The sequence below is a fragment of the Pseudophryne corroboree genome, chromosome 3 (assembly GCF_028390025.1).
Source record: "Pseudophryne corroboree isolate aPseCor3 chromosome 3, aPseCor3.hap2, whole genome shotgun sequence".
In the NCBI taxonomy this organism is placed as follows: domain Eukaryota; kingdom Metazoa; phylum Chordata; class Amphibia; order Anura; family Myobatrachidae; genus Pseudophryne; species Pseudophryne corroboree.
Window position 1 is genome coordinate 120,682,225 of NC_086446.1, and position 12,896 is coordinate 120,695,120.

General features: G+C 44.2%; 1 long non-coding RNA gene across 1 annotated transcript in view; it reads right to left on the bottom strand.

Annotated features, from left to right (window-relative positions):
* Positions 1-836: 836 nt before the first annotated feature.
* Positions 837-12,896, bottom strand: part of LOC135054939 (uncharacterized) — a 299,005-nt gene continuing 286,945 nt past the window's right edge. Inside the window, exons 5-7 of the long non-coding RNA XR_010243600.1 lie at positions 2,615-2,689; positions 2,329-2,541; positions 837-1,721 (exon numbers count right to left, since the gene is read on the bottom strand). This is a non-coding gene — a long non-coding RNA (uncharacterized LOC135054939). The remainder of the gene's footprint in view (positions 1,722-2,328; positions 2,542-2,614; positions 2,690-12,896) is intronic.

Consider the following 12,896-nt stretch of genomic DNA (forward strand, 5'->3'; position numbering starts at 1 on the left):
GTCTGGACAGGTAAGTACCGCTGGTCCCGGAACCCGATCCGCCGAACCGTGACAATGTGTTTGCAACAACATCTGCCACATGTTGAGGAGGAGGAGGATGAAGAAAGCAGCCAGCAAGCAGAGACATCTGGTGATACTTGGAGTACAGATGTAGGGAGGCAGGTTAGGCAAGACCTCATAAATCGTTATTTTTAAGGTAAGTTTTGTTTGCTTCTTTCGTTTGTTGTGTAAGGCTAAATATATGTTGGCCCATTTTTCAAATAAAAACCATTACTCAGAATGTGTCTGTCTCCTTGAGACATACAAACATACCCTCGCTTTATGCTATACAAATGAAGCATGTGTATTGTGTTAATTTAAAAACTCAAAACAACAGATTATGAGTTGTATGCATGAAGTCTGGATAAGTGTTAATAAACTTGGATTGTAAATTTATTACAAGCACACAGCCACATAGTAATTTATTTTGTATTTTACTTTATGATTGTGTGTAACGTCCTAATGCACAGGTTCTCAAACTCGGCCCTCAGGACCCCACACAGTGCATGTTTTGCAGGTAACCCAGTAGAAGCACAGGTGTATGAATTACTCACAGACACATTTTAAAAGGTTCACAGGTGGAGCTAATTATGTCACGTGATTCTGTGAGGAGACCTGCAAAACATGCACTGTGTGGGGTCCTGAGGTCCGAGTTTGAGAACCTGTGTCCTAATTAAACACTCCTCCACATATAATATGTTAGTCTTGAGGAATACATGTGTCCCTACGTGTGATGCTCCATCGTATTTAAGGGACACAAACTTAGTCTCATCCAAAATAATTTATTTCGTAATGTTTGTTGCAGTAAACTTGCTGATTTGTAAGTAAATACAGTTTGCCACATATATACATTATTATACACATTATTATTTTTTTTGTAAAAAGTCAAATTTCTTTGTTTCTGCATCATGTGTAAGAAACTGATTACTCATTTTTAACACACACAAACATGGCCCAACAATAATGACATTAATTTTGGCACTGAATTATCTAAATTCAATCACAACATATTAAAACCTTTTTAGCCAACTCAATTGTGTTATTCTTGTAATGTTGTATAGAGAAGAAAGGTAAAATAGTTAACAATCACATTGTAATTTGTATTGGCTGCAGAATATAAGATTGATTGGAATCTAGAAAGAGTAATGATTAGAAAAAAATCAAGTGGTCTGGTTACTGCATGCTAAAGACATTCTGCCTGGCTGCCAATTATTGTGTCTGCAGGATATGAGATTGATTGGAATCTAGAAAGAGTAATGATTAGAAAAAAATCAAGTGGTCTGGTTACTTCCTGCTAACATCTATGTGCAGGTCAAACATTTCCCTCCTCCAAAAAAATTCAAAGATGGTAAAGAATAAATGTACGTACAAATTTTATGTTGTTTGTACCACTTATAATTAATGATGTTGTACAAATTGTCAAGGAGCTAAGTGTTATATCTATTTTGACAAACATATAATTACTAAGTATTTTGATTTACTTCTCTGAAATAAAAAATGTGAGGTTTATTTGTTCATTTTTTTTGGGTGGCTGCTTGTCCTGCCCTTTGCCTTTACCACTGTCATGTTGGTGTGCTCTGGTGGAGCGTCTTGGTGGTGATGACACTGGCGTGATATTTGGAGTAGTCATACCAGAACTGCTGCTTGTTTGCTGTTGTTGCGGAGGGATGCTGTTACCAGGACTAGAAGCAGAAATTTAGAAATAATATCCATTAGCTATCCATATGTTTGATAAATTATAACAAATCACTACACATGGAACACATGTCATTGACTGTTGCTTTCAGATATCCTGCCTAGCAACATCATCACTCATAACTTAAATACATACATATGCCTGTTTGTGGCAAATGTGTCTGGTTACTTCATTGTGAAAGCAAACACATTAGTTTTATTGTAGATCACACATTCTCCACCATAAAAACACTTTGAAATCCATAATGTGTTACCTTATATTTTTTCAAAAACAAACATAGTAATGTTTTTATATGTATTTGGCAATGTTAGGTCAAACACACATGTGAAAATTTGTTAAACTACCGTACTATTTTCAAAAATTAAACATGAGTTTCTGTTGCAGCATCTTACACACAATGTGCTACTGTATGGCTGAAGTGGACAAACATATCTTTACAGGATGTGGACAAGGCCATTTTGCTAGGATTCCATTTCATGTTTTACTGACTTCGGTAAGTATATCAGATTTTAATGTGTTTTGACTTAATGCGTTTAAGTAAAAGTTTTATTTAGATCTGAAATTTCTTAAATTTATTTCAGTTTGATACTCACAATCAAGATGAGGGGAGTGTGGTTCACGTCTTGGAGGTGTGTCCAAAATTGGGAGTGGGGGGACCGAACATACTGTCAATAATCTTCATGGCGGGGTAGCCTGCTGTGGTTGGCCCTGGACATCAGACCTTGCTTTCTTTGCTGCCACATGTTTTTTTTGATGGTGTGTTACAGAAGTCCCACTTCTGCTGCTCCAGACTTCTTTTGATGGACCTATTATTGAAAGTTAAATTTGTTTATGGCCATTCCTTTACAAACATACCCTTTACTACAATGGACACTTTACCTGCTTCCGCAGCGTCATCATCATCAGATGTCATGGGAGTTACTGTAGGACGACCAGTACTGCTTTTTTCCAACACTGTAAAACCAAAATAAAAAATCATGTATTCATGCTATTGTTGATACATGCTTATAAACATTAATTCTTTAAAAAAATGCTTGTTTTTTTTGGAATAAAAACATAAGGACCGTAAACAAAAAAACCACTACATAAACAATAAACATTGTCCAATAGCCATATGCACTATGGAAAGTGCAACACAGGAAAACATGTACAGGACACAGACATAGGACACAAGTACAAATACATACACTAACAACCAAAAACACACACATCTTCATTTTGTAATGAAGGAAAAATATTACATATGCAATATAGAAATTGCTCTGTGATGTGGCACTCCAAACACACATTACCACTATATGAGCCAACCAAAAATAAAACCCCCCAAAAATATATATATAAAAAAATTTAGACTGCAGTGTTGTGTCAGGGTACAAATACAGACTCAAACTGAACAAACAAATAGTGGGTTTAAAAAAAAAAAAATATTACATTCAGTAATAAAGACATTACACATGTAAGTGGTTTCCAAACCACTTTCCACTACTCCAGCCTCTAACATGACAACCACTGTTTTAGCAAAATTGCACATGGATAACCTAAATATAAAACATAGTCCAAATTAAAAACTTAAAAATGTGCAAAAGGAATACATTATTGCTGGACAATTCAATGACACCCCAAGTCCAAACTACACATGGAAAATATACAGAAAAAAAACACATGACATACAATAAAGTAAGATGTTACATTGGCTTTTGTAGAAAACATTACCAAAAAAAATGTATTTGCTGACACACACTTGAAGATGGGAGTAATATGCAACGTCACATGACACACATTTGAAAAAATAAAAAAAAGGTCATAGAATGTTAATGCAAATACACATGCTCACCATTCTTCCTGGGCCTATCTGAATCCAGGACATGGGTTGCTGAGACTACTTCAGGAGGTATTACACTCCACATGGGCTCCTCATACTCCAGATATCTTGCAATATAGGGCTGGCCACCACCGGTTTTTCGAGCCGACTTCGCCTCCTTGGCCATTTTGGACTTGACACGTCGCTTTATGTCATAGTACCGTTTGCGGCTCGTGTCCTCCATCCGCTTGACCACCCCCTCACTATTGACAGCAGCAACAACTTTCGCCCACAACACCGTCTTCTTCCGTGTTGGCACCTTGGCGGACTCAGGCCGAAATAGCTGCCGCTGATACTTCATCAGCTCCCGCACCAATGCCACATTTTCTGCATAACTAAACTTGACATTCTGCCCAGTCTTAGTAGTGGTGCGTGGCTGCAGAGCACTCTGACTGTCACTATCACTGTCACTTGAGGCTGCTGCAGCAACCTCACCCACCTCACTAACCTCACTCACACTCACCTCCTCCACCTGACCAACCTCCTCCCCCTCACTCACACCCTCCACCTCACCCACCTCTGAGTCACACATAATTGTGTCTAAACACTTAACACAGGAAAATAAAAAGACAAACAACACACTCGTCCACTACCACTGCACAAATCACACACACACACACACACACACACACACACACACACACACACACACACACACACACACACACGGGACTATAAATAAAAAATACTTGGACCAAAAATTAGACAAAACCACAAAAACAAGACTACAAGAATGACAAGACTACTTTCAAACACAATACTACACTCAGAAATCGCAAACAACACTCCTCACCAAACCAAAAACTCACCTACCTCCACAGCAGAACCTCCCTCCTCACCACTAACTAAACCCACGAGGTGCGGACGGTTTGGGGCGTATTTATATGGTTGTGCACAGACACTCCTACATCTGAAACACAACCAATCATGAACGGGGATGACAAACGAAACTAAAAGTGAAAATGCGGCCGGGGTTTAAAAAAAATCCCTGCCGCGTTTAACTTAGAAAATAAACCAGCAAAAACAACAAAAACACGTACGCAAATGACAATGATGGCCGTAAATGTGCAAAAAAAATGACTGGCATCGACATCGGAAAACACGAAAACCATAAAGTCGACTGCTTCGTAACTTGGCGTATATAGTTTCAAAAAGTTGTATGAAAATGCACCCGATACAAAACAAGTTAAAACACTACACAAACTGACTCAAACACGAATATTAGTAAATATAGGCCAGGGATGGGGAACAGAAATTGTTTTCACTGCGTGACTTTTACTAATATAAACTATGAGTTCTGGTATCTTGTGAATTTGGGCTCCTCTATCAGAGTTACTACCTCATTCACTTAAGTTTTCTAAATGAAAATAACTTTTTTAGATCTCCCATCGCTGTTCATCAGTTTGTCACACCTCCCGGTGCGCTAATCCTACAGATATACATCCGTGAATCGCTGCCCGTGACACTTTCTGGTTACCTCAGCATGTGTGGTTAATCAACATGGTCACTGCCACCAGCTGAAGTGATTTTTTGAGACATGCCCAGGGCAAGCTTCAGCTGTCACCCACACACATAATTATTTATAGTTAAAAATAGGTAACATGGGCCGCTTGGGGTCTTGGGTCAGATAACACAGAACCAGAACTAAAATTATGGTATTTAATTCAAAAATATCTTCTAAGCTTATAGCTAAAAAAAAAAAAAAGTTACAAGAATGTAAGCGTTTATATAGTAACACAAGTAAATTTAAAAAAAATAAAATAAGGAGAAGAAAACACAATGTTCAGGTCACCTGCAGTGTAGAACGCAGGGGAAGTGAGACCTCTTCAGATCACATGGTATCATTTTAGGATCAAGTCTCTCACTTGATCCACCTTATGACAATGAACAGTTTGCATTGTATGTTTCTCATATTTAAACCCACTGCAGTCCCTTCTTGCCCCCCCCCCCTTCCCCTTTGGAGGTATCTTAACCCTCCCAAAGCTGGAAAGGAGTGGGTGTAAGATTGCGCTCTGTGGTCTCTGGGTCATTCAAGCAGGGACTGATGCTTTTATCTACATTGCTGTTTGAAGCTTGAATATCTGGTCTTGTAATCAGCCTGGACTAGTTTTTACAATATGCTTCAGGAAGGCCAGGTCACACCTTTCCGGCCATAGTGTCTCTGAGGATTTCTCCAAGTAAACTCTTTCCCCTGCATCAAAGGAGATGTGACACCTCTGGGCTGTATTATAGACAAGCTGTATCCCAGCAAAGTGATTAAGTTTCAAACAGTTGTCAGCCTAATACATTTTCCGCAATACTATATACTGTATATTGATACATCACACAATGTGAATAATAATTTTTTTTTAACCATGTCCATTCCATTAGAAAACTGGGCATCCCCTACACTCACAATTAATGAACTAGGGTTTCTCTTACGTCCTAGAGGATGCTGGGGACTCCGTAAGGACCATGGGGTATAGACTGGCTCCGCAGGAGACATGGGCACTCTAAAGACTTTAGATGGGTATGCACTGGCTCCTCCCTCTATGTCCCTCCTCCAGACCCCAGTTAGATCCTGTGCCCAGAGGAGACTGGATGCACTGCAGGGGAGCTCTACTGAGTTTCTCTGAAAATACTTTTTGTTAGGTTTTTTATTTTCAGGGAGCACTGCTGGCAACAGGCTCCCTGCATCGTGGGACTGAGGGGAGTGAAGCAGACCTACTTAACTGATAGGCTTTGCTTCTTAGGCTACTGGACACCATTAGCTCCAGAGGGTCAGAACACAGGTGTCGTCCTCGCTGTTCGTCCCGGAGCCGCGCCACCGTCCTCCTCACAGAGCCGGAAGATAGAAGCCGGGTGAGTATAAGAAGAAGAAAGAAGACTTCACAGGCGGCAGAAGACTTCAGATCTTCACTGAGGTACCGCGCAGCGGTAACGCTGCGCGCCATTGCTCCCACACACACACAGCGGGCACTGTAAGGGTGCAGGGCGCAGGGGGGGCACCCTGGGCAGCAATAAAAACCTCAAGGGACACTGGCTAGTACATTATATACTGCGGAGGCAGTATATTTAAAAAAAAACGCCAGTATAAAGATTTGAGCGGGACCGAAGCCCGCCATCGAGGGGGCGGAGCTTGATCCTCCAGCACTAACCAGCGCCATCTTCTTCACAGCACGCTGCAGAGAAGCTGCTCCCCGGACTCTCCCCTGCTGAGCAAGTACAGAGGGCAAAAACGAGGGGGGGGTACATTTTATTGGCGCAGTGAGTGTATTATTATTATTATATAAAAGCACTGTACAGACTGGGATTTTGTTCCAGTGTCCAGTGGCGCTGGGTGTGTGCTGACATACTCTCTCTATGTCTCTCCAAAGGGCCTTATTTGGAGACTGTCTCCATATTTATATATCCTAGTGTGTGTGTCGGCATGTCTGAAGCGGAAGGCTCGTCTAGGGAGGAGGTGGAGCAGATGATTGTGGTGTCTCCGTCGGCACCGCCGACACCGGATTGGTTGGATATGTGGAATGTTTTAACTGCAAATGTGACCTTATTACATAAAAGATTGGACAAAGCAGAGTCCAGGGAAAAAGCAGGGAGTCAATCCATGGCTTTGACTGTGTCACAGGGCCCTTCGGGGTCTCAAAAACGTCCCCTTTCCCAGACAGCAGACACTGATACCGACACGGATTCTGACTCCAGTGTCGACCATGATGAGGGGAGGTTAGACCCAAGGGTGGCCAAGACTATTCAATATATGATTATTGCAATCAAAGATATTTTACATATCACAGAGGACCCCTCTGTTCCTGACACGAGGGTTTGCATGTTTAAAGAAAAGAAACCTGAGGTAACGTTTCCCCCATCTCATGAGCTAAACGCCTTATTTGAAAAAACTTGGGAAACTCCAGACAAGAAACTGCAGATTCCCAAGAGAATTATTATGGCGTATCTTTTCCCCTCACAGGATAGGTTACGGTGGGAATCCTCGCCCACGGTGGACAAGGCGTTAACGCGCTTGTCCAAAAAGGTTGCACTACCGTCCCCGGACACGGCAGCCCTCAAGGATCCTGCTGATCGCAGACAGGAAACTACCTTGTAATCGATTTATATACATACGGGTGCCTTGCTCAGACCGGCAGTAGCGTCGGCATGGGTGGGTAGTGCAATTGCAGCATGGGCAGATAACTTGTCATCTGAAATTGACGCCCTAGATAAGGATACCATTTTATTGACCTTGGGTCACTTAAAAGACGCAGCGTTATATATGAGACAGGCTGCGAGAGACATTGGGCTGTTGGGCTCAAGAGCCAATGCCATGGCGATTTCGGCTGGACGGTCCCTGTGGACCCACCAATGGACGGGTGATGCCGATTCAAAAAGACATATGGAAACTTTACCTTACAAGGGTGAGGTTTTATTTGGGGAGGGCCTCGCGGACCTGGTTTCCACAGCTACCGCGGGTAAGTCTTCTTTTTTGCCTTACGTTACCCCTCAGCAAAAGAAAACTCCTCAATATCAGATGCAGTCCTTTCGGTCGCATAAGTCCCGAAGGGGCCGGGGCTCTTCCTTCCTCGCCAGAGGTAAGGGGAGAGGGAAAAGAACGCCTGCTACGGCTAGTTCCCAGGAACAAAAGTCCTCCCCGGCTTCTACACAATCCACCGCATGATGCTGGGGCTCCACTGACGGAGTCCGCGCCGGTGGGGGCACGTCTTCGAATATTCAGCCAGGTCTGGGTTCTGTCGGATTTGGATCCTTGGGCGATAGAAATTGTATCCAAGGGCTACAAACTGGAATTCGAAGAAGTGCCTCCTCGCCGATTTTTCAAATCGGCTTTGCCAGCTTCTCCCCCAGAGAGGGAAACAGTTTCAGCTGCCATACAAAAGCTGTGTCAACAGCAAGTGGCTATCAAGGTTCCCCTAATGCAACAGGAGAAAGGGTACTATTCAACCCTATTTGTGGTCCCGAAGCCGGATCGCTCGGTCAGGCCCATTCTGAATCTAAAATCCCTAAACCTATATTTGAAAAAGTTCAAATTCAAGATGGAATCTCTCCGGGCAGTGATCTCCAGCCTGGAAGGGGGGGATTTTATGGTATCACTAGACATAAAGGATGCATACCTTCATGTCCCCATTTATCCCCCTCATCAGGCGTACCTGAGATTCGCTGTACAGGACTGTCATTACCAGTTTCAGACGTTGCCGTTTGGGCTTTCCACGGCCCCGAGGATGTTCACCAAGGTGATGGCGGAAATTATGGTGCTCCTGCGCAAACAAGGAGTCACAATTATCCCATACTTGGACGATCTCCTGATAAAAGCGAGATCGAGAGATCAATTGATGAACAGCGTGTCGCTCTCCCTGAAAGTGCTGCAGCAACACGGCTGGATCCTAAATCTACCAAAGTCACAGCTGATTCCAACGACTCGGCTATCATTCTTAGGCATGATTCTGGACACGGAACTGAAGAGGGTTTTTCTCCCAATGGAAAAAGCCCAGGAATTCCAGAACATGGTCAGAGACCTGCTAAAACCAAAAAGAGTGTCAGTTCATCAATGCACTCGCGTTCCGAGAAAAATGGTGGCGGCCTACGAGGCCATCCCCTTCGGCAGGTTCCATGCGAGGACATTTCAGTGGGACCTTCTGGACAAGTGGTCGGGGTCCCATCTGCAAATACATCAGAAAACAAGCCTGTCCCCCAGGGCCAGGGTGTCTCTCCTGTGGTGGCTGCAGAGTGCTCACCTTATAGAGGGTCGCAGGTTCGGCATTCAAGACTGGGTTCTGGTGACCACGAACGTGAGCCTCCGAGGATGAGAAGCAGTCACACAAGGAAGAAACATTCAGGGACTATGGTCAAGCCAGGAGGCTTGTCTACACATCAACGTGCTGGAATTGAGGGCCATATACAACGGCCTACGACAAGCGGAGAATCTTCTTCGCGACCTACCCGTTCTGATTCAATCAGACAAGGTCACAGCCGTGGCTCATGTAAACCGACAAGGCGGGACAAGGAGCATAGTGGCAATGGCGGAAGCCACCAGGATTCTTCGCTGGGCAGAAAATCACGTAAGCGCTCTGTCAGCAGTTTTCATTCCGGGAGTGCAGGGAGAAGGATACTGGCGCCGGCTGAATTTCGAATAATGAATGGAAACAAATTTATCAATAAAAAATTAGTCATACATTTATTAAAAATAGTCTAAAAATGATTACATCAAATCTAATAATCTAATAATCAAAGGGTAATATGTTAAGTAGGAATTGAGAGTCTCTCAAATTATCATGTGACCACTTCAATTTTGGGGCAAGGTGTGCTTGTATGCTGGCTAGGACTCAGTCCTCCAGAGTGTCCTCAATAAATTTTAGAAATGGATATTACCATGGTCTCAGGAAGAAATCCCCTTGGTTCTCAATTGCAGATCGAGGTCCAGTAGCAGCAGGGGAAGATTCAGAGATTCCAAATGGATGACACTGGTGAAGACCCTTGGAAGTTTAGAAGTCCAGTATTTTGCCAGATAGTTAAAAAGAGCAGGTGCAGTGCCCGTGGTCAGAAGAGAAAAGGGCTCAACGCGTTTCGCTGGTCTAGATCACCGCCAGCTACCTCAGGAGCATATCATTCCGGGAGTGGACAACTGGGAAGCAGACTTCCTCAGCAGACACGATCTCCATCCAGGAGAGTGGGGTCTTCATCAAGAAGTTTTTGCAGAGATAACAAGTCATTGGGGACTTCCTCAAATAGACATGATGGCGTCACGCCTCAACAAGAAGCTTCAGAGGTATTGTGCCAGGTCAAGGGACCCTCAGGCAGTAGCAGTGGACGCCCTGGTGACACCGTGGGTGTTTCAGTTGGTCTATGTGTTCCCTCTACTTCCACTCATCTCAAAAATATTGAGAATCATAAGACGAAAAGGAGTGCAGACAATACTCATTGTTCCAGATTGGCCTCGAAGGGCCTGGTATTCAGATCTTCAGGTGATCCTCACAGAAGATCCATGGACTCTTCCTCTCAGGGAGGACCTGTTGCAGCAGGGGCCCTGCGAGTTCCAAGACTTACCGCGGTTACGTTTGACGGCATGGCGGTTGAACACCGAATCCTAGCTGGGACAGGTATTCCGGAGGAAGTCATCCCTACTCTGATAAAAGCTAGGAAGGAGGTGACGGCAAAACATTATCACCGTATCTGGAGGAAATATGTATCTTGGTGTGAAGCCAAGAAGGCTCCTACGGAAGATTTCCACCTGGGCCGGTTTCTCAACTTTCTACAGACAGGAGTGGATATGGGCCTAAAGTTAGGCTCCATTAAGGTGCAGATTTCGGCCCTATCAATATTCTTTCAGAAGGAATTGTCTTCTCTCCCAGAAGTCCAGACTTTTGAAAAGGGATTACTGCACATCCAGCCTCCTTTTGTGCCCCCAGTGGCACCATGGGACCTTAACGTGGTGTTACAGTTCCGTAAATCACACTGGTTTGAACCTCTTCAAACGGCGGAATTAAAATTTCTAACTAGGAAAGTGGTCATGTTGCTGGCCTTGGCGTCTGCAAGACAGGTGTCCAAATTGGCGGCTTTGTCTCACAAGAGCCCCTATCTGAATTTCCATGTGGATAGAGCAGAGTTGAGGACTCGTCCTCAATTTCTGCCTAAGGTGGTTTCGTCATTTCATATGAACCAACCTATTGTGGTGCCGGTGGCTACGGGGGACTTGGAGGATTCCAAGTCTCTTGATGTAGTCAGGGCCTTAAAAATTTATGTAGCCAGGACGGCTCGAGTTCGGAAAACAGAGGCACTGTTTGTCCTGTATGCTGCCAACAAAGTTGGTGCTCCTGCTTCTAAGCAGACTATTGCTCGCTGGATCTGTAACACGATTCAGCAGGCTCATTCTACGGCTGGGTTGCCGTTGCCTAATTCTGTAAAGGCCCATTCCACTAGGAAGGTGGGCTCTTCTTGGGCGGCTGCCCGAGGCGTCTCGGCTTTACAGCTTTGCCGAGCAACTACTTGGTCGGATTCAAACACTTTTGCAAAATTCTAATAGTTTGATACCCTGGCTGATGAGGACCTCATGTTTGCTCAATCGGTGCTGCAGAGTCATCCGCACTCTCCCGCCCGGTCTGGAGCTTTGGTATAATCCCCATGGTCCCTACGGAGTCCCCAGCATCCTCTAGGACATAAGAGAAAATAAGATTTTAAACCTACCGGTAAATCTTTTTCTCCTAGTCCGTAGAGGATGCTGGGCGCCTGTCCCAGTGCGGACTAATTTTCTGCAAGGCTTGTATATAGTTATTGCTTACATAAGGGTTATGTTACAGTTTAGATCAGTCTTTGGCTGATGCTGTTTTGTTCATACTGTTAACGGGTTTGTATGTTCCATGTTGTACGGTGTGGATGGTGTGGGCTGGTATGTATCTTGCCCTTAGATTAACAAAAATCCTTTCCTCGTACTGTCCGTCTCCTCTGGGCACAGTTCTTTAACTGAGGTCTGGAGGAGGGGCATTGAGGGAGGAGCCAGTGCACACCCATCTAAAGTTTTTAGAGTGCCCATGTCTCCTGCGAAGCCCGTCTATACCCCATGGTCCTTACGGAGTCCCCAGCATCCTCTACGGACTAGGAGAAAAAGATTTACCGGTAGGTTTAAAATCTTATTTTTTGGAGCCTAGGTCAATATTAAGACTGGTCCCCCCCCCCCCCCCCCCCACACCCACACACACAAAAAAGGAGATTTATGGTAAGAACTTACCCATGTTAAAGCTCTTTCTGTGAGGTACACTGGATTCCACAGGGAATAACATCGGGGTGTAGAGTAGGCTCTTGATCCAAGGCACCAACAGGCTAAAAGATTTGACTGTTCCCAAGATGCTCAGCGCCGCCTCCTCTATAATCACGCCTCCATGCAGAGGAGGTCAGTTTCGTTAACCAGTCCAATGCAGTAGCAGGCAAAAGAGACGACAGCCCTTAGTAGCCATGTACACCACATTCTCATGACAGGAGAAGGTATCTGCGGTTAATGCCATACCAACCCAAAGAAGCTAAGTGCGTCAGGGTGGGCGCCCTGTGAAATCCAGTGTACCTCGCAAAAAGAGATTTAACAAGGGTAAGTTCTTACCGTAAACCTAATTTTCTGCAGCGGGGTACACTGGTATTCCACAGGCAATAACATCGGGGATGTCCTAAAGCAGTTCCTTATGGGAGGGGATGTACTGTAGCGGGCACAAGAACTCGGCGTCCAAAGGAAGCATCCTGGGAGGTGGAAGTATCGAAGGCATAGAACCTTATGAACGTGTTCACTGAGGACTATGTAGCACCTTGCACAATTGTTCAAGGGTCGCACCA